General features: G+C 40.6%; 1 non-coding gene across 1 annotated transcript; it reads left to right on the forward strand.

Annotated features, from left to right (window-relative positions):
• Positions 1-21,453: 21,453 nt before the first annotated feature.
• Positions 21,454-21,560, forward strand: LOC148294245 (small nucleolar RNA R71). The gene has a single exon (XR_015836198.1). It is a non-coding gene; the product is annotated as a small nucleolar RNA R71 (small nucleolar RNA).
• The last annotated feature ends 5,048 nt before the right edge of the window (positions 21,561-26,608 follow it).

Here is a 26,608-nt window from a genome sequence, read left to right on the forward strand (position 1 = left end):
ATTGAAATGTCCAATTTCTCACACGTATTGATTTCTGATCGAGCCCAAAACTTGGGCAACATCATAATATGGTGGGAGGAGTCATTTGGTGAGTTTTGAGAGAAATCCAATCGCTTGAAGTATGGAATACACCAACCACTCCAACTAGGAACGAACTGCCGTCGAACTGGAATTGTCCAATTTGGAACACCTATTGATTTCGGATCGAGCCCAAAACTTGGGCAACATCATAATTTGGTGGGAGGAGTCATTTTGTGTGTTTTGAGTGAAATCCAATCGCTAGAAGTATGGAATACGCCAACCACTCCAATTTGGAACGAACTGCCGTTGAACTTGAATTGTCCAATTTGGAACACCTATTGATTTCGGATCGATCCCAAAACTTGGGAAACATCATAATATGGTGGGAGGAGTCATTTGGTGACTTTTGAGTGAAATCCAATCGCTAGAAGTATGGAATACACCAACCAATCCAATTAGGAACGAACTGCCGTTGAACTTGAATTGTCCAATTTGGAACACCTATTGATTTCGGATCGAGCCCAAAACTTGGGCAACATCATAATATGGTGGGAGGAGTCATTTGGTGAGTTTTGAGTGAAATCCAATTGCTATAAGTATGGAATACACCAACCACTCCAATTAGGAACGAACTGCCGTTGAACTTGAATTGTCCAATTTCTCACACCTATTGATTTCTGATCGAGCCCAAAACTTGGTTCAACATCATAATATGGTGGGAGGAGTCATTTGGTGAGTTTGGAGTGAAATCCAAACGCTAGAAGTATGGTATACACCAACCAATCCAATTAGGAACGAACTGCCGTTGAACTTGAATTGTCCAATTTGGAACACCTATTGATTTCGGATCGAGCCGAAAACTTGGGCAACATCATAATATGGTGGGAGGAGTCATTTGGTGAGTTTTGAGTGAAATCCAATCGCTAGAAGTATGGAATACACCAACCACTCCAATTAGGAACGAACTGCCGTTGCACTTGAATTGTCCAATTTGGAACACCTATTGATTTCGGAACGAGTCCAAAACTTGGGCAACGTCATAATATAGTGGGAGGAGTCATTTGGTGAGTTTTGAGTGAAATCCAATCGCTAGAAGTATGGAATACACCAACCACTCCAATTAGGTACAAATTGCCGTTGAAATTGAAATGACCAATTTCTCACACGTATTGATTTCTGATCAAGCCCAAAACTTGGGCAACGTCATAATATGGTGGGAGGTGTCATTTGGTGACTTTTGAGTGAAATCCAATCGCTAGAAGTGTGGAATACACCAACCACTCCAATTAGGAACGAGCTGCCGTTGAAATTGAATTGTCCAATTTCTCACACCTATTGATTTCGGATCGAGCCCAAAACTTGGGCAACATCATAATACGGTCGGAGGAGTCATTTGGTGAGTTTTGAGTGTAATCCAATTGCTAGAAGTATGGAATACACCAACCACTCCAATTAGGAACGAACTGCCGTTGAACTTGAATTGTCCAATTTGGAACACCTATTGATTTCGAATCGAGCCCAAAACTTGGGCAACATCATAATATGGTGGGAGGAGTCATTTGGTGAGTTTTGAGTGAAATCCAATCGCTAGAAGTATAGAAAACACCTACCACTCCAATTAGGAACGAACTGCCGTTGAACATGAATTGTCCAATTTCTCACACCTATTGATTTAGGATCGAGCCCCAAACTTGGGTAACATCATAATATGGTGGGAGGAGTCATTTGGTGAGTTTTGAGTGAAATCCAATCGCTAGAAGTATGGAATACACCTACGACTCCAATTAGGAACGAACTGCCGTTGAACTTGAATTGTCCAATTTCTCACACCTATTGATTTCTGATCGAGCCCAAAACTTGGTTCAACATCATAATATGGTGGGAGGAGTCATTTTGTGAGTTTTGAGTGAAATCCAATCGCTGGAAGTATGGAATACACCAACCACTCCAATTAGGAAAGAACTGTCGTTGAAATTGAATTGACCAATTTCTCACACCTATTGAATTTGGATCAAGCCCAAAACTTGGGCAACATCATAATATGGTGGGAGGAGTCATTTGGTGGGTTTTGAGTGAAATCCAATCGCTAGAAGTGTGGAATACACCAACCACTCCAATTAGGAACGAACTGCCGTGGAACTTGAGTTGTCCAATTCGGAACACCTATTGATTTCGGATCGAACCCAAAACTTGGGCAACAACATAGTATGGTGCGAGGAGCCATTTGGTGAGCTTTGAGTGAAATCCAATCGCTAGAAGTATGGAATACACCAACCACTCCAATTAGGAACGAACTGCCGTTGAACTTGAATTATCCAATTTCGAACACCTATTGATTTTGGATCGAGCCCAAAACTTGGGCAACATCATAATATGGTGGGAGGAGTCATTTGGTGAGTTTTGAGTGAAATCCAATCGCTAGAAGTATGGTATACACCAACCAATCCAATTAGGAACGAACTGCCGTTGAACTTGAATTGTCCAATTTCTCACACATTTTGATTTCGGATCGAGCCCAAAACTTGGAAAACAACATAATATGGTGGGAGGAGTCATTTGGTTAGTTTTGAGTGAAATCCAATCGCTAGAAGTATGGAATACACCAACCACTCCAATTAGGAACGAACTGCCGTTGAACTTGAATTGTCCAATTTCTCACACATTTTGATTTCGGATCGAGCCCAAAACTTGGAAAACAACATAATATGGTGGGAGGAGTCATTTGGTTAGTTTTGAGTGAAATCCAATCGCTAGAAGTATGGAATACACCAACCACTCGAATTAGGAACGAACTGCCGTTGAACTTGAATTGTCCAATTTCTCACACATATTGATTTCGGATCGAGCCCAAAACTTGGAAAACAACATAATATGGTGGGAGGAGTCATTTGGTGAGTTTTGAGTTAAATCCAATCGCTAGAAGTATGGAATACACCAACCACTCCAATTAGGAACGAACTGCCGTTGAACTTGAATTATCCAATTTCGAACACCTATTGATTTTGGATCGAGCCAAAAACTTGGGCAGCATCATAATATGGTGGGAGGAGTCATTTGGTGAGTTTTGAGAGAAATCCAATCGCTAGAAGTACGGAATACACCAACCAATCCGATTAGGAACGAACTGCCGTTGAACTTGAATTGTCCAATTTCTCACACCTATTGATTTCGGATCGAGCCCAAAACTTGGGCCACATCATAATATAGTGGGAGGAGTCATTTGGTGAGTTTTGAGTGAAATCCAATCGCTAGAAGTATGGAATACACCAACCACTCCAATTAGGAACGAACTGCCGTTGAACTTGAATTGTCCAATTTCTCACACCTATTGATTTCGGATCGAGCCCGAAACTTGGGCTACATCATAATATGGTGGGAGGAATCATTTGGTGAGTTTTGAGTGAAATCCAATCGCTAGAAGTAAGGAATACACCAACCACTCCAGTTAGGAACGAACTGCCGTTGAACTTGAATTGTCCAATTTCTCACACCTATTGATTTCGGATCGAGCCCAAAACTTGGGCAACATCATAATACGGTCGGAGGAGTCATTTGGTGAGTTTTGAGTGTAATCCAATTGCTAGAAGTATGGAATACACCAACCACTCCAATTAGGAACGAACTGCCGTTGAACTTGAATTGTCCAATTTGGAACACCTATTGATTTCGAATCGAGCCCAAAACTTGGGCAACATCATAATATGGTGGGAGGAGTCATTTGGTGAGTTTTGAGTGAAATCCAATCGCTAGAAGTATAGAAAACACCTACCACTCCAATTAGGAACGAACTGCCGTTGAACATGAATTGTCCAATTTCTCACACCTATTGATTTAGGATCGAGCCCCAAACTTGGGTAACATCATAATATGGTGGGAGGAGTCATTTGGTGAGTTTTGAGTGAAATCCAATCGCTAGAAGTATGGAATACACCTACGACTCCAATTAGGAACGAACTGCCGTTGAACTTGAATTGTCGAATTTCTCACACCTATTGATTTCTGATCGAGCCCAAAACTTGGTTCAACATCATAATATGGTGGGAGGAGTCATTTTGTGAGTTTTGAGTGAAATCCAATCGCTGGAAGTATGGAATACACCAACCACTCCAATTAGGAAAGAACTGTCGTTGAAATTGAATTGACCAATTTCTCACACCTTTTGAATTTGGATCAAGCCCAAAACTTGGGCAACAACGTAATATGGTGGGAGGAGTCATTTGGTGAGTTCTGAGTGAAATCCAATAGCTAGAAGTATGGAATACACCAACCCCTCCAATTAGGAACGAACTGCCGTTGAACTCTAATTGTCAAATTTGGAAGACCTATTGATTTCGGATCGAGCCCAAAACTTGGGCAACATGATAATATGGTGGGAGGAGTCATTTGGTGAGTTTTGAGAGAAATCCAATCGCTAGAAGTATGGAATACACCAACCCCTCCAATTAGGAACGAACTGCCGTTGAACTTGAATTGTCCAATTTGGAACACCTATTGATTTCGGATCGAGCCCAAAACTTGGGCAACATCATAATATGGTGGGAGGAGTCATTTGGTGAGTTTTGAGTGAAATCCAATCGCTAGAAGTTTGGAATACACCAACCACTCCAATTAGGAAAGAACTGCCGTTGAACTTGAATTGTCCAATTTCTCGCACCTATTGATTTCGGATCGAGCCCAAAATTTGGGCAACATCATAACATGGTGGGAGGAGTCATTTGGTTAGTTTTGAGTGAAATCCAATCGCTAGAAGAATGGAACACACCAACCAGTCCAATTAGGAATGAACTGCTGCTGAACTCTAATTGTCAAATTTGGAAGACCTATTGATTTCGGATCGAGCCCAAAACTTGGACAACATCATAATATGGTGGGAGGTGTCATTTGGTGAGTTTTGAGTGAAATCCAATCGCTAGAAGTATGGAATACACTAACCACTCCAATTAGGAACGAACTGCCGTTGAACTTGAATTGTACAATTTCTCACACCTATTGATTTCGGACCGAGCCCCAAACTTGGGCAACATCATAATATGGTGGGAGGAGTCGTTTGGTTAGTTTTTTGTGAAATCCAATCGCTAGAATTGTGGAATACACCAACCGCTCCAATTAGGAACGAACTGCCGTGGAACTTGAATTGTCCAATTTCTCACACCAATTGATTTTGGATCGAGCCCAAAACTTGGGCAACATCATAACATGGTGGGAGTAGTCATTTGGTTAGTTTTGAGTAAAATCCAATCGCTAGAAGTATGGAATACACCAACGACTCCAACTAGGAACGAACTGCCGTTGAACTTGAATTGTCCAATTTGGAACACCTATTGATTTCAGATCGAGCCCAAAACTTAGGCAACATCATAATATGGTGGGAGGAGACATTTGGTTAGTTTTGTGTGAAATCCAATCGCTAGAAGTGTGGAATACACCAACCACTCCAATTAGGAAAGAACTGTCGTTGAACTTGAATTGTCCAATTTCTCCCACCTATTGATTTCGGATCGAGCCCAAAACTTGGGCAACATCATAAAATGGTGGGAGGAGTCATTTGGTTAGTTTTGAGTGAAATCCAATCGCTAGAAGAATGGAACACACCAACCAGTCCAATTAGGAATGAATTGCCGCTGAACTCTAATTGTCAAATTTGGAAGACCTATTGATTTCGGATCGAGCCCAAAACTTGGGCAACATCATAATATGGTGGGAGGAGTCATTGGGAGAGTTTTGAGTGAAATCCAATCGCTAGAAGTATGGAATACAACAACCACTCCAATTAGGAACGAACTGCCGTTGAACTTGAATTGGCCAATTTGGAACACCTATTGATTTCGGATCGAGCCCAAAACTTGGGCAACATCATAACATGGTGGGAGTAGTCATTTGGTTAGTTTTGATTGAAATCCAATCTCTAGAAGTATGGAATACACCAACCACTCCAACTAGGAACGAACTACCGTTGAACTTGAATTGTCCAATTTGGAACACCTATTGATTTCGGATCGAGCCCAAAACTTAGGCAACATCATAATATGGTGGGAGGAGTCATTTGGTGAGTTTTGAGTGAAATCCAATCGCTAGAAGTATGGAATACAACAACCACTCCAATTAGGAACGAACTGCCGTTGAACTTGAATTGTCCAATTTGGAACACCTATTGATTTCGGATCGAGCCCAAAACTTGGGCAACATCATAATAATGTGGGAGGAGTCATTTGGGGAGTTTTGAGTGAAATCCAATCGCTAGAAGTATGGAATACACCAACCACTCCATTTAGGAACGAACTGCCGTTGAACTTGAATTGTCCAATTTGGAACACCTATTGATTTCGGATCGAGCCCAAAACTTGGGCAACATCATAATATGGTGGGAGGAGTCATTTGGTTAGTTTTGAGTGAAATCTAATCGCTAGAAGTATGGAATACACCAACCACTCCAATTAGGAACGAACTGCCGTTGAACTCTAATTGTCAAATTTGGAAGACCTATTTATTTCGGATCGAGCCCAAAACTTGGGCAACATCATAATTTGGTGGGAGGAGTCGTTTGGTGAGTTTTGAGTGAAATCCAATCGCTAGAAGTTTGGAATACACCAACCCCTCCAATTAGGGACGAACTGCCGTTGAACTTGAATTGTCCAATTTGGAACACCTATTGATTTCGGATCGAGCCCAAAACTTGGGCAACATCATAATATGGTGGGAGGAGTCATTTGCTGAATTTTGAGTGAAATCCAACCGCTAGAAGTATTGAATACACCAACCACTCCAATTAGGAACGAACTGCCGTTGAACTTGAATTGTACAATTTGGAACACCTATTGATTTCGGATCGAGCCCAAAACTTGGGCGACATCATAATATGGTGGGAGGAGTCATTTGGTGAGTTTTGAGTGAAATCCAATCGCTAGAAGTATGGAATACACCAACCACTCCAATTAGGAACGAACTGCCATTGAACTTGAATTGTCCAATTTCTCACACCAATTGATTTTGGATCGAGCCCAAAACTTGGGCAACATCATAACATGGTGGGAGTAGTTATTTGGTTAGTTTTGAGTGAAATCCAATCGCTAGAAGTATGTAATACACCAACCACTCCAACTAGGAACGAACTGCCGTTGAACTTGAATTGTCCAATTTGGAACACCTATTGATTTCGGATCGAGCCCAAAACTTAGGCAACATCATAATATGGTGGGAGGAGTCATTTGGTGAGTTTTGAGTGAAATCGAATCTCTAGAAGTATGGAATACACCAACCACTCCAATTAGGAACGAGCTGCCATTGAACTTGAATTGTCCAATTTCTCACACCTGTTGATTTCGGATCGAGCCCAAAACTTGGGCAACATCATAATATGGTGGGAGGAGTCATTTGGTGAGTTTTGAGTGAAATCCAATCGCTGGAAGTATGGAATACACCAACCCCTCCAATTTGGAACGAACTGCCGTTGAACTTGAATTGTCCAATTTGGAACACCTATTGATTTCGGATCGGGCCCAAAACTTGGGCAACATCATAATATGGTGGGAGGAGTCATTTGGTGAGTTTTAAGTGAAATCCAATCGCTAGAAGTATGGAATACACCAACCCCTCCAATTAGGAACGAACTGCCGTTGAACTGGAATTGTCCAATTTGGAACACCTATTTATTTCGGATCGAGCCCAAGACCTGGGCAACAACATAATATGGTGGGAGGAGTCATTTGGTGAGTTTTGAGTGAAATCCAATCGCTAGAAGTATGGAATACACCAACCACTCCAATTAGGAACGAACTGCCGTTGAACTTGAATTGTCCAATTTGGAACACCTATTGATTTCGGATCGAGCCCAAAACTTGGGCAACATCATAATATGGTGGGAGGAGTCATTTGGATAGTTTTGAGTGAAATCCAATTGCTAGAAGTATGGAATACACCAACTAGTCCAATTAGGAACGAACTGCCGTTGAACTTGAATTGTCCAATTTGGAACACCTATTGATTTCGGATCGAGCCCAAAACTTGGGCAACATCATAATATGGTGGGAGGAGTCATTTGGTGAGTTTTGAGTGAAATCCAATCGATAGAAGTATGGAATACCCCAACCACTCCAATTAGGAACGAACTGCCGTTGAACTTGAATTGTTCAATTTCTCACGCCTGTTGATTTCTGATCGAGCCCAAAACTTGGGCAACATCATAATATGGTGGGAGGAGTCATTTGGTGAGTTTTGAGTGAAATCCAATCGCTAGAAGTATGGAATACACCAACCACTCCAATTAGGAACGAACTGCCGTTGAACTTGAATTGTCCAATTTCTCACACGTATTGATTTCAGCTCGAGCCCAAAACTTGGGGAAAATCATAATATGGTGGGAGGAGTCATTTGGTTAGTTTTCAGTGAAATCAAATCGCTAGAAGTATGGAATACACCAACCACTCCAATTAGGAACAAACTGCCGTTTAACTTGAATTGTCCAATTTCGAGCTCCAATTGATTTCGGATCGAGCCCAAAACTTGGGCAACATCATAATATGGTGGAAGGAATCATTTGGTGAGTTTTGAGTGTAATCCAAATGTCTAGAAGTATGGAATACACCAACCACTCCAATTAGGAACGATCTTCCGTTGAACTTGAATTGTCCAATTTCTCACACCTATTGATTTCGGATCGAGCCCCAAACCTGGGCAACATCATAATATGGTGGGAGGAGTCATTTGGTGAGTTTTGAGTGAAATCCAATCGCTAGAAGTGTGGAATACACCAACCACTCCAATTAGGAACGAACTGCCGTTGAACTTGAATTGTCCAATTTGGAACACCTATTGATTTCGGATCGAGCCCAAAACTTGGGTGATCAGTTCATAATTGTATATCATTTTGTACCCCTCTAACTTATGATTTGGTTATGTTGTTGAGTTAAACTTGTGCTTTTAATCCCTTTTCTGTTTATCATTCAGTTCATTGGGCCTTAGATAGCAATGGTGGCTTTGGATTGGAAAAGATGCAAAGTGGTGCAAAAACGAGCAGACTGAGTTAGCAATTTGCTTCGGCCTTAACTTCCTCCTCCCAACATGTATTGGCCCAATTAATATGTGGTTGGAAAGAAGAGATTCTCAGCTGCAAGATGGACTGTTAAAACGTATCAATTGATGAAGTCAAGCCCAATCCATGGGCCCATCAAAATGCACACCATACATTCCAGTCTATTTTCGGCAGTCAACTTGCAAGGCCCAAAACGTACACTTATACTGCTCAGATGGGAATGCATTCTTCATCAACGTTGTTCCAATGGGTGTCTATTATGACATATCCAAAGTTGAGCCCCATTGCATACATATTGAAATCCCAGGCCTTCATACACCAAGCCTGGTTCAGCAGCATCTTTTATTTCCAGCAACCAAAAGAAAACCCATATGGGTTGGCAGCAAAAGGCAGCCACAATTGAACACCCATGTGAAGAAAGCTTGAGGTGCAGCAAAAGAAGTATGGGATAGGATTGATTCCAACCACACTAACATATACAAGATGAAGTGGGAGTTATGGGTTGTATTAAATGAGGAATGGTGGTGTTGGATTTCATCATGATGTTCCTCCCTCTTAGCCCTATAAATAGAGGAGTCTTCAAGCTACAAACTCACTTCAGCCATCCTCCACACTTCCATCATTCCATCAACACATCCAGAAATCATCCTCATACATTTCCACAACCCCAAACACTCAAGCAATCAACCCAATACTCTAAACTGCCCCAAAATCACCAAAACAGCTCCAGAAAACCTCCCTTCCATTTCCCTACGAATTTCCTCTTTCTCAGCCATCACCACTCATTCAAACTCATCCCAAATCACCTCCATATCCTTCATACATCCTTCTAGATGTGGAGAAGCTCTTGGAGAAGCATTGGACACCACAAGAACTTCAGAAAAGGGTTTTTCTACTCTTATGGCATTCATTATGTTTTCCCATTTCTGTTTTAGTTTCTTTTCCATTATGAGTAGCTAAATCCATAACTAGGGCTTCGATGTAACCTAACATGAATATTCTGGGTTTATAAGTTTGAAGTTTGGAGTTTCAAGTTTGATTCATGATTCATGTTCTTATTCATTATGCTTATAAGTTAACATGCTTGTTTGAATGATTGATCACCATTAGAACTTGTTTGTTAACTATCTTGGTTTGAATTAAGAGTAGACACCATGCTTTAATTCGAATTGAACTATGAATAGGAAGAGTATGTATGGACATTCGACAACAGGGATTAGATACATGCTTGGTTGTTTAAATTGTTCTTCTATGCTTAATGGGTTCCTAATGCTTAATTTTAGGTTAGACAACAAACGATCAAATTAGGGAATTAGGAACACAAGGTTAGGACCAAACACCATGGCCTAATCATACTTTAGCTAGAATCAATCTTTGAATCTGAATTAGACGTGTTACTTGACTCCTTATAACCCAGAATTGAATTGTTATGGTGATTCGAATGCCCTAGTCTCCAAATCTGTTTTCCATCTCTTAAAACCACTCTTTGTTACATTTGTTTACTTGTTTTTGTTTGCAATTTCATTTTGCTTATTTTGTTCAACAATCACAACCACTCTTGCTTTAAATTCTGTTTTAGACATAACCTCCTACTTTCTTGAATTTGGTAAGCTAAGTACATAACTAGTTTTAACTTCTCAGTCTTCGTGGGTACGACCTCGTACTTGTCTTGCTATACTACTAATTGCCCCGTACAATTGCGAGTTAACATAATAATTAACAACATTGGGCAACATCATAATATGGTGGGAGGAGTCATTTGGTGAGTTTTGAGTGAAATCCATTCGCTAGAAGTATGGAAGACACCAACCACTCCAATTAGGAACGAACTACCGTTGAACTTGAATTGTCCAATTTCTCACACCAATTGATTTCGGATCGAGCCCCAAACTTGGGCAACATCATAATATGGTGGGAGGAGTCATTTGGTGAGTTTTCTGTGAAATCCAATCGCTAGAAGTATGGAATACACCAACCAATCCAATTAGGAACGAACTGCCAATGCACCTGAATTGTCCAATTTCTCACACCTATTGATTTCGGATCGAGCCCAAAACTTGGGCAACATCATAATATGGTGGGAGGAGTCATTTGGTGAGTTTTGAGTGAAATCCAATCGCCAGAAGTATGGAATAAACCAACCACTCCAATTAGGAACGAACTGCCGTTGAACTTGAATTGTCCAATTTCGAACACCAATTGATTTCGGATCGAGCCCAAAACTTGGGCAACATCATAATATGGTGGGAGGAGTCATTTGGTGAGTTTTGAGTGAAATCCAATCGCTAGAAGTATGGAATACATCAACCGCTCGAATTAGGAACGATATGCCGTTGAACTTGAATTGTCCAATTTCTCACACCTATTGACTTCGGATCAAGCCCAAAACTTGGGAAACATCACAATATGGTGGGAGGAGTCATTTGGTGAGTTTGGAGTGAAATCCAATCGCTAGAAGTATGGAATACACCAACCACTCCAATTAGAAACGAATTGCCGTTGAACTTGAATTGTCCAATTTCTCACACCTATTGATTTCGGATCGTGCCCCAAACTTGGGCAACATCATAATATGGTCGGAGGAGTCATTTGGTGAGTTTTGAGTGAAATCCAATCGCTAGAAGTATGGAATACACCAACCAGTCCAATTAGGAACGAACTGCCGTTGAACTCTAATTGTCAAATTTGGAAGACCTATTGATTTCGGATCGAGCCCAAAACTTGGGCAACATCATAATATGGTGGGAGGAGTCATTTGGTGGGTTTTGAGTGAAATCCAATCGCTAGAAGTATGGAATACACCAACCAGTCCAATTAGGAACGAACTGCCGTTGAACTCTAATTGTCAAATTTGGAAGACCTATTGATTTCGGATCGAGCCCAAAACTTGGGCAACATCATAATATGGTGGGAGGAGTCATTTGGTGGGTTTTGAGTGAAATCCAATCGCTAGAAGTATGGAATACACCAACCACTCCAATTAGGAATGAAGTACCGTAGAACTTGAATTGTCCAATTTCCCACACCTATCAATTTCGGATCGAGCCCAAAACTTGGGCAACATCATAATATGGTGGGAGGACTCATTGGGTGAGTTTTGAGTGAAATCCAATCACTAGAAGTATGGAATACACTAACCACGCCAATTCGGAACGAACTGCCGCTGAACTTGAATTGTCCAATTTCTCACACCTATGGATTTCGGATCGAGCCCCAAACTTGGGCAACATCATAATATGGTGGGTGGAGTCATTTGGTGAGTTTTGAGTGAAATCCAATCGCTAGAAGTATGGAATACACCAACCACTCCAATTAGGAACGAACTGCCGTTGAACTTGAATTGTCCAATTTCTCACACCTATTGATTTCGGATCGAGCCCAAAACTTAGGCAACATCATAATATGGTGGGAGGAGTCATTTGGTGAGTTTTGAGTGAAATCCAATCGCTAGAAGTATGGAATACACCAACCACTCCAATTAGGCACGAACTGCCGTTGAACTTGAATTGTCCAATTTCTCACAACAATTGATTTCGGATCGAGCCCCAAACTTGGGCAACATCATAATATGGTGGGAGGAGTCATTTGGTGAGTTTTGAGTGAAATCCAATCGCCAGAAGTGTGGAATACACCAACCACTCCAATTAGGAACGAGCTGCCGTTGAAATTGAATTGTCCAATTTCTCACACTATTGATTTCGGATTGAGCCCAAAACTTGGGCAACATCATAATATGGTCGGAGGAGTCATTTGGTTAGTTTTTAGTGAAATCCAATCGCTAGAAGTATGGAATACAACAACCACTCCAATTAGGAACGAACTGCCGTTGAACTTGAATTGTCCAATTTGGAACACCTATTGATTTCGGATCGAGCCCAAAACTTGGGCAACATCATAATATGGTGGGAAGAGTCATTTGGTGAGTTTTGAGTGAAATCCAATCGCTAGAAGTATGGAATACACCAACCACTCCAATTAGGAACGAACTGCCGTTGAAATTGAATTGTCCAATTTGGAACACCTATTGATTTCGGATCGAGTCCAAAACTTGGGCAACATCATTATATGGTGGGAGGAGTCATTTGGTGAGTTTTGAGTGAAATCCAATCGCTAGAAGTATGGAATACACCAACCACTCCAATTAGGAACGAATTGCCGTTGAAATTGAAATGTCCAATTTCTCACACGTATTGATTTCTGATCGAGCCCAAAACTTGGGCAACATCATAATATGGTGGGAGGAGTCATTTGGTTAGTTTTGAGAGAAATCCAATCGCTAGAAGTATGGAATACACCAACCACTCCAATTAGGAACGAACTGCCGTTGAACTTGAATTGTCCAATTTCTCACACCTATTGATTTCGGATCGAGCCCAAAACTTGGGCAACATCATAATATGGTCGGAGGAGTCAATTGGTGTGTTTGGAGTGAAATCCAATTGCTAGAAGTATGGAATACACCAACCACTCCAATTCGGAACGAACTGCCGTTGAACTTGAATTGTCCAATTTCTCACACCTATTGATTTCGGATCGTGCCCAAAACTTGGGCAACATCATAATATGGTGGGAGGAGTCATTTGGTGAGTTTTGAGTGAAATCCAATCGCTAGAAGTATGGAATATGATCGGTTCATAATTGTATATTATTTCTTACCCTTCTAGCTTATGATTTGGTTATGTTTTTGAGTTAAACTTGTGCTTTTAATCATTTTTGTGTTTATCTTTCAGTTAATTGAGCTTTAGGTAACAATGATGGCTTTGGAGAACATAATTCATGCAATTCAAGCATGTTAAGGCCTAATTTGGATGAATTGATGAAGAGCTTAAAGACAAATTCATTATGGCTACAGCCCCCTGCCAGTCCAGTTCCGTAGGTCATATTGCAAGCTTTGTTTCAGCAACCTACATAGCTCGGATGAGGCCACATGCTTCATGAAAGTTGCTCCAATTGGTGTGTACTATAACATATCCAAATTTCAGCCCCATTGGATAAATCTGGAGTCCGTTACCTAGCAAACACAGAACTATGCTCAGGATGGATCTTATCAGCGCGGAAAATGAGTTAGCAATTTGTTTCGGCCTTAACTTCTTCCTCCGACCTTGGATTGGCCCAAATAACATATGGCTGGAAAGAAGACATTCTGAACTTCAATTTAGAGTGCTTAAAGTCCTAATTTGATTAAGAGAAGCCCAAGTTGTAAGCCCTTGAAGTTGCTGGTCATGCTGACCTCAGCATGTGCTGGTTGGATGCTTGGTCATGGTGAGCTAGGTATGAGCTATCATTTCTGGTTGGAAGCTTGGTCATGGTGACATGAAGATGAGCTAGGGCTGCTGGTGGGATTTAGTGGTGAAGTGCATCAACCAATTCAAGATTTTCTAATACAAGTGCATCACCCATTTCAGATTTTCTAATACAAGTGCATCAACCATTTCAGATTTTATAATTCAAGTGTTGTATGCATTAGTCTTATTGAATTCTGATTTTCACTTCCCCTAGGCCTATAAATAGGGAAGTTCTCTAAGCTTGTAATAACACCCCAAGGGGGGGGAGCTCTCAAACACTTCTCTAGAGCTCCCTTCCCTTCTCTCCCTCAAATTCTCTTAGTTTCCCTTTGTAGTTCTCAATTGTTGTAATAAGATCATTCTATTAAATTTTCTTTGTACTAAATATCAAACACTTTTCATTTCTCTTCTTCTAAATTCTTCAAATACTCTCTTCTCCAAACACTTCCCAAACACTTCTCCCATTTCCTTCATCAAATTCTCTAAAGTTCCTAAACACTCTCTTCCAAAATCCACAAAGCTCTCAAAACACCTCTCTACTTTCTTCTCCAAATCCTCCAAGTTCTCAAACACTCTCTTCCAAATTCCCCATGTCTTAAACACATTCCCTTCCAAAATCCTCAAAGCTCTCAAACACATGTTCTTCCAAAATTCTCTAAAGTTCCCAAACACTTTCTTCTCCCTCCTCAAAGTTCTCAAACACTTCCTTTCTTCCTCAAAGTTCTCTTAGTTTCCTTAATGTTTTCTTAGTTGTAATTTATTTTTCTTGTAATGTACATTCTTTCTTCTTGTTTTGTTCCTTTTGTTTTCATTTTTGTTTTGTGTAGGAAAATTGAATTGGATCATTCAATCACCAATCCCTGTGGAATCGACCTCGCACTTACATATGCTAAACTACCAACGGCTCGTGCACTTGCGAGTATCACAAGTTGAGGATGCAGCTGAATCCATTTTGGTGCAGCTGAATCTACGCAACAGAATACACCAACCACTCCAATTAGGAACGAACTGCCTTTGAATATGAATTGTCCAATTTCTCACACCTATTGATTTCGGATCGAGCCCCAAACTTGGGCAACATCATAATATGGTGGGAGGAGTCATTTGGTGAGTTTTGAGTGAAATCCAATCGCAAGAAGTATGGAATACACCAACCACTCCAATTAGGAACGAATTGCCGTTGAACTTGAATTGTCCAATTTCCCACACCTATTGATTTCTGATCGAGCCCAAAACTTGGTTCAACATCATAATATGGTGGGAGGAGTCATTTGGTGAGTTTTGAGTGAAATCCAATCGGTAGAAGTATGGAATACACCAACCACTCCAATTAGGAACGAATTGTCGTTGAAATTGAATTGACCAATTTCTCACACATATTGAATTTGGATCGAGCCCAAAACTTGGGCAACATCATAATATGGTAGGAGGAGTCATTTGGTGAGTTTTGAGTGAAATCCAATCGCTAGAAGTATGGAATACACCAACCAGTCCAATTAGGAACGAACTGCCGTTGAACTCTAATTGTCAAATTTGGAAGACCTATTGATTTCGGATCGAGCCCAAAACTTGGGCAACATCATAATATGGTGGGAGGAGTCATTTGGTGAGTTTTGAGTGAAATCCAAGCTCTAGAAGTATGGAATACACCAACCAATCCAATTAGGAACGAACTGCCTTTGAACATGAATTGTCCAATTTCTCACACCTTTTGATTTCGGATCGAGCCCCAAACTTGGGCAACATCATAACATGGTGGGAGGAGTCATTTGGTGAGTTTTGAGTGAAATCCAAGCTCTAGAAGTATGGAATACACCAACCAATCCAATTAGGAACGAACTGCTGTTGAACTTGAATTGTCCAATTTGGAACACCTATTGATTTCGGATCGAGCCCAAAACTTGGGCAACAACATAATATGGTGGGAGGAGTCATTTGGTGAGTTTTGAGTGAAATCCAATCGCTAGAAGTATGGAATACACCAACTCCTCCAATTAGGAACGAACTGCCGTTGAACTTGAATTGTCCAATTTGGAACACCTATTGATTTCGGATCGAGCCCAAAACTTGGGCAACATCATAATATGGTGGGAAGAGTCATTTGGTGAGTTTTGAGTGAAATCCAATCGCTAGAAGTATGGAATACACCAACCACTCCAATTAGGAACGAACTGCCGTTGAACTTGAATTGTCCAATTTGGAACACCTATTGATTTCGTATCGAGCTCAAAACTTGGGCAACATCATAATATCGTGGGAGGAGTCATTTGGTGAGTTTTGAGTGAAATCCAATCACTAGAAGTGTGGAATACACCAACCACTCCAATTAGGAACGAGCTGCCGTTGAAATTGAATTGTCCAATTTCTCACACTATTGATTTCGGATCGAGCCCAAAACTTGGGCAACATCATAATATGGTGGGAGGAGTCATTTGGTGAGTTTTGAGTGAAATCCAATCGCTAGAAGTATGGAATACACCAACCACTCCAATTCGTAACGAATTGCCTTTGAACATGAATTGTCCAATTTCTCACACCTTTTGATTTCGGATCGAGCCCCAAACTTGGGCAACATCATAACATGGTGGGAGGAGTCATTTGGTGAGTTTTGAGTGAAATCCAATCGCTAGAAGTATGGAATACAACAACCACTCCAATTAGGAACGAACTGCCGTTGAACTTGAATTGTCCAATTTGGAACACCTATTGATTTCGGATCGAGCCCAAAACTTGGGCAACATCATAATATGGTGGGAAGAGTCATTTGGTGAGTTTTGAGTGAAATCCAATCGCTAGAAGTATGGAATACACCAACCACTCCAATTAGGAACGAACTGCCGTTGAACTTGAATTGTCCAATTTGGAACACCTATTGATTTCGTATCGAGCTCAAAACTTGGGCAACATCATAATATCGTGGGAGGAGTCATTTGGTGAGTTTTGAGTGAAATCCAATCACTAGAAGTGTGGAATACACCAACCACTCCAATTAGGAACGAGCTGCCGTTGAAATTGAATTGTCCAATTTCTCACACTATTGATTTCGGATCGAGCCCAAAACTTGGGCAACATCATAATATGGTGGGAGGAGTCATTTGGTGAGTTTTGAGTGAAATCCAATCGCTAGAAGTATGGAATACACCAACCACTCCAATTCGTAACGAATTGCCTTTGAACATGAATTGTCCAATTTCTCACACCTTTTGATTTCGGATCGAGCCCCAAACTTGGGCAACATCATAACATGGTGGGAGGAGTCATTTGGTGAGTTTTGAGTGAAATCCAATCGCTAGAAGTATGGAATACAACAACCACTCCAATTAGGAACGAACTGCCGTTGAACTTGAATTGTCCAATTTGGAACACCTATTGATTTCGGATCGAGCCCAAAACTTGGGCAACATCATAATATGGTGGGAAGAGTCATTTGGTGAGTTTTGAGTGAAATCCAATCTCTAGAAGTATGGAATACACCAACCACTCCAATTAGGAATGAACTGCCGTTGAACTTGAATTGTCCAATTTGGAACACCTATTGATTTCTGATCGAGCCCAAAACTTGGGCAACATCATAATATGGTGGGAGGAGTCATTTGGTGAGTTTTGAGTGAAATGCAATCGCTAGAAGTATGGAATACACCAAACCCTCCAATTAGGAACGAGCTGCCGTTGAACTTGAATTGTCCAATTTGGAACACCTGTTGATTTCGGATCGAGCCCAAAACTTGGGCAACATCATAATATGGTGGGAGGAGTCATTTGGTGAGTTTTGAGTGAAATCCAATCGCTAGAAGTATGGAATACACCAACCACTCCAATTAGGAACGAATTGTCGTTGAAATTGAATTGACCAATTTCTCACACCTATTGATTTCGGATCGAGCCCAAAACTTGGGCAACATCATAATATGGTGGGAGGAGTCATTTGGTGAGTTTTGAGTCAAATCCAATCGCTAGAAGTGTGGAATACACCAACCACTCCAATTAGGAACGAACTGCCGTTGAACTTGAATTGTCCAATTTCTCACACCTATTGATTTCGGATCGAGCCCCAAACTTGGGCAACATCATAATATGGTGGGAGGAGTCATTTGGTGAGTTTTGAGTGAAATCCAATCGCTAGAAGTATGGAATACACCAACCACTCCAATTAGGAACGAACTGCCGTTGAACATGAATTGTCCAATTTCTCACACCTATTGATTTCTGCTCGAGCCCAAAACTTGGTTCAACATCATAATATGGTGGGAGGAGTCATTTGGTGAGTTTTGACTGAAATCCAATCGCTAGAAGTATGGAATACACCAACCACTCCAATTAGGAACGAATTGCCTTTGAACATGAATTGTCCAATTTCTCACACCTTTTGATTTCGGATTGAGCCCCAAACTTGGGCAACATCATAACATGGTGGGAGGAGTCAGATTTGTTTCCTGGCATCTTTTAAGCACTAGAGACAAGTGGTGAAGACAATTATCAAAAGAGGAACCAAAAACTGAAAAATCATCCATAAATACCTCAACGAATCGTTCCACCATATCTGAAAAGATTGACATCATGCATGTTTGGAAAGTTGCTGGGGCATTGCACAAACCGAATGGCATCCTTCTATAAGCAAACGTACCAAATGGGCATGTGAATGTGGTTTTCTCTTGGTCTTCCGGAGCAATGGGAATTTGATTATAACCTGAAAAACCATCAAGAAAACAATAGTAAGCATGGCCAGATAAACGTTCAAGCATTTGATCAATAAAAGGCAAGGGGAAATGATCTTTTCTAGTGGATGTGTTCAACTTCCTGTAATCAATGCAAACTCTCCAACCAGTGATAGTTCGTGTAGGAACTATCTCATTCTTCTCATTCTTCACAACGGTGATTCCGGACTTCTTCGGAACAACTTGTACAGGGCTCACCCACTTAGAATCTGAAATTGGGTAGATGATTCCTACATCGAGTAGCTTTAAAACTTCAGCTCTAACCACCTCTTTCATGTTGGGATTTAGCCTCCTTTGGGCATCACGGGATGGTTTGCTGTCTTCTTCCATTAGAATCCGGTGCATGCACATGCTTGGACTAATTCCTTTGATGTCTGCTATGGTCCACCCAATGGCTGTTTTATGCTCTTTTAGAACCTTAATTAAGCTCTCTTCTTCATGTGAGGTGAGACCTGCAGCAATTATAACAGGGAGAGTTTCGTTAGCACCCAAATAAGTATATTTAAGATGATTGGGCAGTGGTTTAAGTTCTAGCTTTGGTGGGGTGATAATGGATGGCTCCAATTTCGTGGATGATGGTCCAAGAGGCTCGAGTGGTGGCCTAAAGGATGGTGGGTATGGTTGAAACACTTCTAAGGCAGCCACCACTTCTTGGAACTCCGGTTCACAAAGATCTTCCTCTTCTTGTGTTAAGACAGCTTCTAGAGCATCATTAGACTTTCTCTGCAAAATTTTGGAAGAAACCTCATGATCCACAACATCAATTGAAAAGCAAGAATCAAGAGAGATAGAAGGTTGAGATAGATCATTAAGCATTTTAAATTCAACAGTTTCACCCAGAACAGTCATGGAAAGGGTGCTATCTTTCACTTTGATAACTGTGTCTGCAGTGGCCATGAATGGCCTGCCTAGGAGAATGCGATCAACATGATCTCCATTTGGATTGTCTTCCATGTCCATCACTACAAAATCAGCAGGGAGAATTAGTGTATTAACTTGAACTAAAATATCTTCTACAATACCTTTTGGATATTTTATAGAATGATCAGCTAGTTCAAGTCGTATTGAAGTCTTCTTCATCCCTTCTAAGCCAAGCTTTTGATACAATGAATATGGCATTAGGTTGACACTTGCTCCCAAGTCCAACATGGCTCTTCCAACCTTATTGCCTCCAATGTTAATGGGAATGTCAAAGCTGCCAGGATCAACTAGTTTTGGTGGAAGCTTCCTTTGCAACACAGCACTTACATTCTGGTCAAGCTTTACATCTTCATTTGGAGCGAAATTGAGCTTGTGAGTTTTCAAGTCCTTGATGAACTTTTCATATGCAGGAATCTGTTCAATAACATCAAGCAAAGGCAAATTGATATTAACTTTACTCAAAATATCATAAATCTCTTTAAAAGCCTTATCTTGCTTTGCTTTCTTAAGACGGCCTGGAAATGGAATCGGTGGAACATATGGAGCGGGTGGCACGTATCTATCTTCTTGAAGATGTGGTGGCACAAATTTGTCATCTCTCTTATGCAATTGGAATTGTTTGGATTCCTGAGAATCTGATTTGGCATTAGGAGCAGATTGAGAAGTTTTGAGATGTTCCCCTTCTGTAGCCGTGGTCTCCTCCTCTTCATCTTCTACAATCACAACATCATTTGAAAGATTAGAATCAACTTTACTATGAATGATCTTACCTGATCTGAGCACATGAATGGCCTTGGCTTCTTGGTTCTTTGGATTGATCTCGGTTTGGCTTGGCCATTTCCCAGGTGCTCTTTGAGTTATTTCAGCAGCTAATTGGCCTATTTGAACTTCCAATTTGGCAATGGAAGCTTGTGTAGTTTGCTGGAAATTGGATTGGTTGATTGCCATCTGCTTAACTATATCCTCCAATGATGATGTTTGTTGTGGCTTTTGGAATGATGGGGGATTGGCTTGATTCTGAGTATTCCTCCATGAAAAGTTTGGATGATTCCTCCAACCTGGATTATAACTTTGAGAGTATGGATCATTTCTTGGACCTTGGTTGTAGGAATTTACCAACTTAGCTTGCTCTTGCACAAATTCTGGATATCCAGCCCCAAGTGGACAAGCTATGGTAGCATGGTCAGGAGTTTCGCAAATACTACACACTTCCTTCGAAGGGCTTCTTGAGTTTAATGCAAGAAGAGCATCTAGCTTTTGTTCCAGTTTTGAAATCTGCACACTAGAAGCATCATTAGAACCACTAATAACACGTTTACCTCTTGTATCCGTATGTTGGGTCTCCATTGCTATCTCCTCAAAGAGTTCGTATGTTTCTTCTGGAGTTTTGGTTTTAAAAGAACCACCTACAAAATTGGTGACTATATTATGACTAGAAGGGGTTAGTCCTTTATAAAACATACGCATTTGAAGCTTCAATGGAATCCCATGATGAGGACATTGGTTGAGCAGCCCATTGAATCTCTCCCATGCTTCACAAAACGATTCATCATCTTGCTGTGCAAATAACAAGATCTTATCCCTAAGCATGTCGGTATTTTGCGTGGAGAAGTATTTCTCCAAGAACTTCTTTTGAATGGCAGCCCATGTAGTGAGTGAACCAGGCTTCAAAGAATTCAACCAATATTTCGCCTTATCCTTCAAAGTGTATGGAAACACTCTCATTCGAAGTTGATCTTCTGTCACACCTATCAAGGGAAAAGAACTCACAACATTAAAAATATCCTTTATATGAGTTAATGGATCTTCATTAGGTAAACCATAAAAGGAAGGCAGCATATTAAGATGAGAAGATTTAAGCTCATAATTTCGAGCTACAGTGGGCAGCAAAATGCTTGAAGGAGATGCTGGAATTGTTGGGATATCAAGTTCTCCCATGAACTCATTGGCAGCCATCTCTTCTTCTTCTTCTTGGTATGAACTTGCTTCCGAATTTGAAGGTGAAGAACCAGGAAGTTCAGTGTGGAGAGCAATACTTGTAAATGTGGCAAGAGCTTGCTCTTTTGCAGTTGACAACTCTCTTTCTAGACGATTATGAACTTCAGAGATCACCCGGTTGGGTTGCAACGATGGTCCTGCGTTCAAAGATCTGGAGCGTTGGAACGAAGACCTCACTTGTTCAAGGAACGGTCTTTTAGACATAAACTACCTGAAACAGAAAATTAGATTAATTAGAAACACTAAAAAGAATAGGGTAACCTTGGGCACATAACCAAGGAAGAACTTTCGTTCAGTCCCCGGCAACGGCGCCAAAATTTGTTGTTAATTATTATGTTAACTCGCAATTGTACGGGGCAATTAGTAATATAGCAAGACAAGTACGAGGTCGTACCCACGAAGACTGAGAAGTTCAAATTAGTTATGTACGTAGATTACTGAATTCAAGAAGTTAGGAAGTTAAGTCTAAAACAGAAATTAAAGTGAGAGTGATTGTGATTGTGAAAGGAAGTGAGCAAACTGAAATTGCAAATGAAAGCAAATAAACAAGTGTAACAAAGAGTGGTTTTAAGAGTTGGAAAACAGATTTGGAGACTAGGGCATTCGAATCACCATAACAATTCAATTCTGGGTTATATGGAGTCAAGTAACAAGTCTAATTCAGATTCAAAGATTGATTCTAGCTAAAGTATGATTAGGCCATGGTGTTTGGTCCTAACCTTGTGTTCCTAATTCCCTAATTTGATCATTTGTTGTCTAACCTAAAATTAAGCATTAGGAACCCATTAAGCATAGAAGAACAATTTAAACAACCAAGCATGTATCTAATCCCTGTTGTCGAATGTCCATACATACTCTTCCTATTCATAGTTCAATTCGAATTAAAGCATGGTGTCTACTCTTAATTCAAACCAAGATAGTTAACAAACAAGTTCTAATGGTGATCAATCATTCAAACAAGCATGTTAACTTATAAGCATAATGAATAAGAACATGAATCATGAATCAAACTTGAAACTCCAAACTTATAAACCCAGAATATTCATGTTAGGTTACATCGAAGCCCTAGTTATGGATTTAGCTACTCATAATGGAAAAGAAACTAAAATAGAAATGGGAAAACATAATGAATGCCATAAGAGTAGAAAAACCCTTTTCTGAAGTTCTTGTAGTGTCCAATGCTTCTCCAAGAGCTTCTCCACGTCTAGAAGGATGTATGAAGGATATGGAGGTGATTTGAGATGAGCTTGAGTGAGTGGTGATGGCTGAGAAAGAGGAAATTCGTAGGGAAATGGAAGGGAGGTTTTCTGGAGCTGTTTTGGTGATTTTGGGGCAGTTTAGAGTATTGGGTTGATTGCTTGAGTGTTTGGGGTTGTGGGAATGTATGAGGATGATTTCTGGATGATGGAAGTGTGGAGGATGGCTGAAGTGAATTTTGTAGCTTGAAGACTCCTCTATTTATAGGGCTAAGAGGGAGGAACATCATGATGAAATCCAACACCACCATTCCTCATTTAATACAACCCATAACTCCCACTTCATCTTGTCTATGTTAGTGTGGTTGGAATCAATCCCATTCCATACTTCTTTTGCTGCACCTCAAGCTTTCTTCACATGGGATCAAAGGTGATCAATTGTGGCTGCCTTTTGCTGCCAACCCATGTGGTCTTCTTTTGGTTGTTGAACAAAAACGAGTCTTCTGAACCAGACTTGGTGTAGGAAGGCCAGAGGTTTCAAAACTTCTCCAATGGGGCTCAAATGTGGATATGTTATAGTAGACACCAATTGGAACAACTTCTATGAAGAAAGTATTCCCATCGGAGCAGTAGAAGTATGCATTTTGGGCCTTGCAATTTGGCTGCCGAACAGAGACTGGAATTGACTTCATTTCATTTATGCTTTACATGCATGCACATGCTTTCTCTATAATAACTCCAGCATGTACCAACTTGATCCTTTAGACTTTCATAGCTGGAATGCCTCCCCACTTCACTCATTATGTTGGATCCAAAGTCAGTTGCAGCATGGGTGAGGCACATGGCTCAAAGGAGGAGACAAGGCTCATAGCTGGCAGCTGCAAATCCTCCTGAGCATGGTTCAGTGTTGGACGGGCTAAGGACTCCACATATGTTCAATTGGGCTGAATTTTGGATATGTTATACTAGACACCCAATTGAACAACTGCTATGAAGAATGTCTCCTCATCCGAATTGTGTAGATTGCTGAAATGAGACCTGCAAGGTGACTTACGAAACTGGACTGACAAGAAGTGTGGCCCAACTTTGGTTTTGTCTTTAAGCTCTTGCTCTTATCCCAATCAGCCCTTAACATGCATGGATTGCATCAAATGTGATCTCTTGCTATCTTAACCTACAAAACACACAAACAGAGGTAAGTGACTCAAAATAAAGAGAAACTAAGCAAAATCACTAAGTAAAGAAGGCAAGCAAGTGTACGAAATTATGGACTTATCAAAACAGAAAACGGATTAAAAGCACAAGTTTAACTCAATAACATAACCAAATCATAAGCTAGAAGGGTACAAAATGATATACAATTATGAACCGATCAAATACCCCCAAACCTAGATTTTGCTAGTCCTCGAGCAAAACAACACAAAACAAAGTTAAAAACAAAAAGTTAACTAAACCACTTTCGTAGGTAACTCGATTGCATTGAGCGTATACAACAAGCCTTTAAACCTCTAGGCATCCCTAGTAGGAGGAGTTGTGTCTCCTGAGGGTTTAACAGAAACGATACCCACAAACGCATTACTAACTCTACAAAACAAAGTGGTTAGTAAAACTTGAAATCAACTAATGAGAACGGAAGAAAACTTTAGTCATACCTCCAACACCGTAGAGTTGCCAAGATAGGTGATCAATCAGTGTGTAATGTGGAAGCTATAGCTCAAAGGCACACGGTATCAAAGCAAGCACACTCAAACCTTGAATAAAGAACATGCTTCGACTCTAATTCTCACAGATAACACTCAATCACTCAGAACCAATGATTTTATTCTCTCAAACAAGCTTAAGTGAGTATATGAAATAGAAGCACAATATTTGGTTAGATCTCATGAAGGGAATCAAATACTAAGAATAGAGATACACACATACCTACCAGCACCCATGAATACATCCTCAAAGATCAGCTAGGTCTTTCACAAGGTTTGTAATGAAAGGTAAGGTTAGGGGAAATGGAAGAATTGGAAGGAAAAACAGGTAACTTAAGAACATACCAAGATTGCATTCTTCATTGATCTGCAAGGTAGCATTGACTTATAATGGCGTGGCTGCAAACTTCATGGTACCACCTGGCATAGACTTCATGGTACCACCTGAAATCCAATCGCTAGAAGTATGGAATACAACAACTACTCTGATTAGGAACGAACTGTAGTTGAAATTGAATTGACCAATTTCTCACAGCTATTGATTTCGGATTGAGCCCCAAACTTGGGCAACATTATAATATGGTGGGAGGAGTCATTTGGTGAGTTTTGAGTGAAATCCAATCGCGAGAAGTATGGAATACACCAACCACTCCAATTATTAACGAACTGCCGTTGAACTTGAATTGTCCAATTTGGAACACCTATTGATTTCGGATAGAGCCCAAAACTTGGGCAACATCATAATATGGTGGGAGGAGTCATTTGGTGAGTTTTGAGTGAAATCCAATCGCTAGAAGTATGGAATACACCAACCACTTCAATTAGGAACGAACTGCCGTTGAACTTGAATTGCCCAATTTCTCACACCTATTGATTTCGGATCGAGCCCAAAACTTGGGCAACAACATAATATGGTGGGAGGAGTCATTGGTGAGTTTTGTGTGAAATCCAATCGCTAGATGTATGGAATACACCAACCACTCCAATTAGGAACGAACTGTCGTTGAAATTGAATTGACCAATTTCTCACACCTATTGATTTCGGATCGAGGCCAAAGCTTGAGCAACATCATAATATGGTGTGGGGAGTCATTTGGTGAGTTTTGAGTAAAATCCAATCGCTAGAAGTATGGAATACACCAACCACTCCAATTAGGAACGAACTGCCGTTGAACTCTAATTGTCAAATTTAAAAGACCTATTGATTTCGGATCGAGTCCAAAACTTGGGCAACATCATAATACGGTGGGAGGAGTCATTTGGTGAGTTTTGAGTGAAATCCAATCGCTAGAAGTATGGAATACACCAACCACTGCAATTAGGAACGAACTGCTGTTGAACTTGAATTGTCCAATTTCTCACACCGATTGATTTCGGATCAAGCCCAAAACTTGGGCAACATCATAATATGGTGGGAGGAGTCATTTGGTAAGTTTTGAGTGAAATCCAATCGCTAGAAGTATGGAATACAACAACTACTCCGATTTGGAACGAACTGTAGTTGAAATTGAATTGACCAATTTCTCACACCTATTGATTTCGAATCGAGCCCCAAACTTGGGCAACATCATAATATGGTGGGAGGAGTCATTTGGTGAGTTTTGAGTGAAATCCAATCGCTAGAAGTATGGAATACACCAACCACCCTAATTAGGAACGAACTGCCGTTGAACTTGAATTGTCCAATTTGGAACACCTATTGATTTCGGATCGAGCCCAAAACTTGGGCAACATCATAATATGG

The sequence above is a fragment of the Prunus avium genome, chromosome 5 (genome assembly GCF_965620075.1).
Source record: "Prunus avium chromosome 5, drPruAviu1.hap1.1, whole genome shotgun sequence".
Classification (NCBI taxonomy): domain Eukaryota; kingdom Viridiplantae; phylum Streptophyta; class Magnoliopsida; order Rosales; family Rosaceae; genus Prunus; species Prunus avium.